The following is a 6,000-nucleotide window of genomic DNA, read 5'->3' as shown; positions in this document are numbered from 1 at the left end:
ACTGGGTCTAGTCAATGTCAAACAGGCATTTAGGCTTTGAGAAAGGAAGATAGAACGAGGTCATCACTACACATCGGTCATAGTGACATAAATTTTAGGGTAAATTGACTTAAACCAATGTAATAAATATTTCAGTCTTTTTACACTGAGTTAATTTGAATTGCATGTAAGAATAGCTTAAATATAGAACACCTATCCTAGAAATGCCTTGTTACTCTTCACTTTTATGTTTCAGAGAACCATTTAGTTTTTAATTAAGGCATCATGGCACTATATTTGCTATGTGTGAGATATCATCATATCAACTGAATATGTTGGTCTCTACCTGATTTGCCTCAACTCTCTGTTGCACTTAGGATCCAAAGGAAACTATTCTGAGAATATTTTCTTCCAAAACTGGGATTCAGATTTAATAAACCAATGCTCAGATGTTATGGGCAAGGTTATTCTCCCATGAACTCTTACATATTATTTCATCATAGATTTTTTTTTTTACTAATTGTTTTATTTTTCAACTAGAGTAACATAAAAATTATATTAGTTTCAAGTGTACAACATAGTGATTAGACATTTATATAACTTACAAGGTGATCACCCCAATAAATCTAGTACTCATTTGATACCATACATAGTTTTTACAATATTATTGACTATATTCCTTATGTTATACTTACATCCCCATAACTATTTTGTAACTACCAATTTTTACATCTTAATCCCTTCCCTTTTCTCACCCCCCCAACCTCCCTCCCAGTTAGTAACCATCAAAATGTTCTCTGTATCTATGACTTTGTTTTGTATGTTCCTTTGTTTTGTTCTTTAGATTCCACATATAAATGAAATCATATGGCATTTGTCTTTGACTTACTCCAGTCAGCACAATACATTCTAGGTCCATCCATGTTGTTGCAGATGGCAAGATTTCATTCTTTTTTATGGCTGAGTGATATTCCATTGTATATATGTACCACCTCTTCTTCATCCATTCAGCTATTGATGGACATACCTTGGCCATTGTAAACAATGCTGCAATGAACATATGGATGAGCATGTCCCTTTGAAGTAGTGTTTTGGGTTTCTTCACATAAATACACAGAAGTGCAATTACTGGGTCCTTCTTTGTCTCTTGTTACAGCCTTTGTTTTAAAGTATATTTTGTTTGTTATAAGCATTGCTACCCCAGTTTTTGTTTTTTTTTTTCATTTCCATTTTTATGAAATATCTTTTCCATCCCTTTACTTTCAGTCTGTGTGTGTCTTTCGATTTGAAATTAGTCTCTTGTAGGCAGCATATGTAAGGGTCTTGTTTTCTTATCCAGTCAGTCACCCTATGTCTTTTACTTGGAACATTTACCCCTTTTACATTTAAAGGAATTGTTGATAGATATGTAATTATTGCCATTTTATTATTTATATATTTTATCTTTTTTTTTTCTTCTTCCTTTTCTTCTTAAAGAAGTTTCACTAACATTTCTTGCAATATTGGTTTGGTGTTGATGAATTTCTTTAGCTTTTTCTTGTCTGGGAAACTCTTTATCTGTCCCTGCATTCTAAATAACAGCTTTGCTAGGTAATCTTGGATGTAGGTCCTTGATTTTAATCACTTTGAATATATCTGCCAATCCCTTCTGGCCTGCAAAGTTTCTGTTGAGAAATCAGCTGAGTCTTACAGGAGCTCCCTTGTAGGTAGCTAACTGATGTTCTGTTGTTGCTTTTAAGATTCTTTGTCCTTAACCTCTGGGACTTTAGTTATGATGTGTCTTGGTGCGGGCCTCTTTGAGTTCACTTGAATTGGGAATCTCTGTGCTTCCTGGGCTTGTATGTCTATTTCCTTTGCCAGGTTAGGGAAGTTTCCTGTCACTTCTTCAAATAGGTTTTCAATTCTTTGCTCTGTCTCTTCTCCTGCTGGTATCCCTATGATGTGAATGTTGGTGTGCTTGATGTTGTCCCAGAGACCCCTTAAATTCTGTTTATTTTTTCAGAGTCTTTTTTCTTTTGCTGTTCTGATTGGGTGATTTTTGCTACTTTAACTTCCAACTCACTGATTGGATCCTTTGCTTCACCTAACTTATTGTTGATTCCCTCTAATGTATTCTTTATTTCAGTTATTGTATTCTTCATTTCTAACTGGTTGCTTTTTATGTTTTCTATTGCTACTTGTATGTTTCCTATCTCTGTGTTAAACTTCTCACTGAGTTCATCTACTCTTCCACTAAGTTCATTGAGCATCCTTATAACCAGTGTTTTGAACTCTGAGTCTGGTAGATTGCTTGTCTTCATTTTGTTTAGTTATTTTTCTGGAGCTTCATTCTGTTCTTTTATTTGGGATATGTTTCTTTGTCTCCCCATTTTAGTTGCCTTCCTATGTTTGTTTCTATGTATTAGGTAGGGCTGCTGCTCTTAGTAGAGCTGTCTTACATAATAGGTGTCCTGTGGGGCCCAGTGGCACAGTCTCTCTGGTCTCCCTAGTTACCTGAGCTGGGTGCTCCAGGTGTGTCCCTTATGTGGGCTGTGTATGCCCTCCTATTGTAGTTAAGCCTTGGTTGCTGTTTGTATATCACTGGGAGGAATTGACCCCCAGGCTGAGGACTAGGTGTGCCTATAGTGGAGGAGCTGTTGTGTGTGGGCTGGCCCTATAGAGCAGGATTCACTTTAGCAGAGCTCTGGTGCTTTCCCAGTCTGTCCTTTGGGTGTGTCGCGTATGGAGACAGCTGGATGATGCTCTAGTTCAGTCTGAAGCTGGTCACCAGGTGTGCCAGCCCCAGGGCCTCCTGGGAGGGGCCGCTTCATAGGACAAGTTCAGTCCCAGTATGTGCCCTGTCTGGGGCCACCTGGCATGAGCCACAAAGTGATCCAGAGATGGTCACTACCTGTGCTGAGCTTGGAGGCTCCTGGGAGAGGCCAAGCCATGAACCAAGACTGAGAGTGCTGAGATAGAGGCTGCTTTGTAAGAAATATGGGGCACATTGAGGCCAGATGCTGCTTATTTGGGTTTTGTGAACCTTTGAGAGATTTTAGGGAAGTCTGCAGCATGAGGCAAGGCAGGTGATTTAGATGGAAAAGCCACTGGATGCAGCTTAAGTGGGTCTGCAAGTTGGGTAGGGCAGCTCAGTGAATCACCAGAGCAGGGAAAACAATGTTAGTCAGGTTGATAGAGACTCAGATATGGATGCCGTCTGTGCCTGAACACCAGAAAGCAGGGGGATCAACAAGGCAACAATGGATTCTGCCAGCACTTCTGTCTGGGAGAAAGCCACCCCTCCAGTCCTTGCCCTGAAGCCAGACAACCCAGCTTCTCCCCACATGTCCCTGGCATCCCTTGAGTTGCTGCCCCCCTTAGAGCAAGTGAGTCTGTCAGAGAGTAAGTCTGTGTGCGGGCCCATTAATAGAAATGACTGGGACTCCAGCTGGCCTCCATCCCACTCAGCCACAATCTCCACTGGTTTTCACAGCCAAAGTTATGGGGACTTACCTTCCCAGCACTGGAAACCTGGGCTGGGGAGACGGGCATGGGGCTGAGACCCCTCATTCCTCCAGGGAGGACCTTCACGGCTGAGATATTGCTCCCAATATTTAACTGCCACAGCAGGTGTGGGAGCAGCTCGCTCCACATCTCTGCCCCTCCTACCAATCTCAAGGTGGCTTCCTCTGTATATCCTTAGTTATAGGACTTCTGTTCAGCTAGACTTTAGGCGATTTTCAGTTATGGTTCTTCTGTAGCTTAGCTACAATTTTGATGTGGTCATGAGATGAGGCGAGCACAATGTTTACCTCCTCCAGGATCTTGACCAGAAATCCATCATCATAGATGTTTTTAATCTGAGGTGTAACTTATTCCATTACATTTGCTGCACTGGAACCTATAAATAGCTTCTTTATAGAGACAGATGAGGGTTCCATTTTCTAGAATAAAGATATATATAATGTTAGGCAATTTGGAGAAAACCTTTTCACTGCTCTTGTAAAAAAATTCTGTTCTAAAATGGAGAATAAAAATTAAAAGTCAAATGAAAACACAGAAAGAAAGGATGGAAATTGAAGATCACCTTAGAAAAGAAGGAGAACCAAGAAGAGAAAAATGTAACTACCTGAAGGTGGCAAGGAACTCTGAAATTAAAATGTTTTTAAGTTGAAAATTCCCTTATATTTTCCTCAACTAAGATAATTCTATAATTTTAAAATTTTGCTCTTTCTCTCTCCTCAAATGCTACAATAATTAATCTTACATTCACTAAATGGTTTTATGTGAACATCAGTGAGGACCCATTTTTCTTCATGGATGAAGAAATTTGGCTTAGAAATTGGATTAGTTATACATGTTTGGAAACAGCTTATATGTAATACAACAGTTTCCACTTAAACATAAGGTTGTGATTATATACATCTTTGCAGATGTGAAATTTAAATATAACAACATTTCCTGAGTGACACAATGCATCATTTAAAGACCCATAGTAGAATGAACTGTACTTTGTTATTTTAAGAGTTTTTCATAGATGTTAAAAATTCACTAGAAGAGTCAATTCTATCCAATTTTTATGGAGTTTTTAGCTAAACATGGTACACACTGCCTTTTATGCAACTAATATTTATTTTTCCTTTCATCCTACTAACAAATTCTTATTTTGTTCAAAGCAACATCACTAAAAATGCTGACCTCCTGATGCTCCCTGGCATCCAGGGTAGGTAATGTGACACCTCTGGCCAAAGGCAAGCGGCAATCTGTTGTGCATGTATCACAAGTTTCAATTCTCCTAAGACAGGTGTTAGTCCGTCACTCTTCCATCTTATTCTTTCCTGATGCTTAGATGTGAAGTATAGGGGTGCAAGAACCAACTTGCAGCCATGAGGCAACAAGCATGATGAGGATGGCTAGGATGGTGGAAGACAAGGAAGGAAGGAGCCTGGGTCCCTAATGGTGTCACTGTGCATCACTCTGGTCAAGCCCTATCTCATGTCTAGTCTTTCATGACATGACAAAACTCTTCTGTTTAAGCCACTATGTTGGAGTTTTCTATTATTTGTAGCTATGTGCAATCCTAACTCATACAGTAACCTATTTTCTTACAGATTCTTTGCCCTTTTCTGTTAAGGTGAGATGTGCCAAATACTTCTGAGATAATATAGTGCTTTATTTAACATAGTGATATATTTCCATATAATTTGAAAACAGCCACTGCCCTAAGCCTTGCAAGTGAGACTCTTGCCCCAGTGGTCTTGGTTACTCCCCGGAGGACTATTGGACTTTCCATGATCTAGCAGGGATCCCAGGTCAACGTCAAGGGCAGCAAGGGACCTCCAGAACCTTGCTCCAGCTGGGCTGTGTATTCTTCCAGCTAGGTTTTTCTCATGCCTTAAGGTTGTTAAAGACTTTGAATATCATCTCAGATAAAGCATCATTGGGACAGCATCAATAATATTTTATATGCTTTATATGGTGATATTATATACAATATATTTAATGCCCATTTACTTATTTTTCTAATAGAAAACTTTCTGAATTTCCTTCTTTCAATTTTAAAAAGATGTCCATTAACTTATTTTCCTTTATAGCATATAACCTGGGTAACAAGAGTCTATTATTCAGTTCTGGGTGGATCTTTTTCTGATTTTCTGTGGCCAAATTTATTTAGTCTTATGCTCCAGGGATCTGCATCTCTCAGGCCTCCTCATCTCTGCCTTATCTCCTCACCGCCTTAAGTAAGGGACAGAGAAGAACTTGAATATTTGAACTGGAATAAATCATGAGTACTCTGTATTTAATACACTCCTCATTATAAAGCAGGTATTTCTTACTCTATTCCCAGATACTCAGTTGTATAAAGTCTCAGCTTTTTCTATGATCACTTCAAGCCAAAGAAGATGTATTTGGCTTTCTTTCTTTTTACAGATGTCACAGAAGGCAGTCCTAAAATCTGCGTTTACTTTTCCTCCTCCTCTTCTTTTTAAACTTTACATTCCTTTATCGGGGAGGGGGAAGGGGAGAAGCCCCATTTTTATT

The 6,000-nt window shown here is 39.1% G+C and overlaps 1 long non-coding RNA gene across 1 annotated transcript in view; it reads right to left on the bottom strand.

Moving 5' to 3' along the window:
• Positions 1–1,458: 1,458 nt before the first annotated feature.
• The window catches only part of LOC141572868 (uncharacterized), a 698,703-nt gene continuing 694,161 nt past the window's right edge, over positions 1,459–6,000 (bottom strand). The window contains exon 10 of the long non-coding RNA XR_012498339.1: positions 1,459–3,902. This is a non-coding gene — a long non-coding RNA (uncharacterized LOC141572868). The remainder of the gene's footprint in view (positions 3,903–6,000) is intronic.

This window comes from Rhinolophus sinicus, linkage group LG01, assembly GCF_036562045.2.
Source record: "Rhinolophus sinicus isolate RSC01 linkage group LG01, ASM3656204v1, whole genome shotgun sequence".
In the NCBI taxonomy this organism is placed as follows: domain Eukaryota; kingdom Metazoa; phylum Chordata; class Mammalia; order Chiroptera; family Rhinolophidae; genus Rhinolophus; species Rhinolophus sinicus.
The sequence above is the reverse complement of the archived record's forward strand: the minus strand, read 5'-3'. Positions and strand labels throughout refer to the sequence as shown.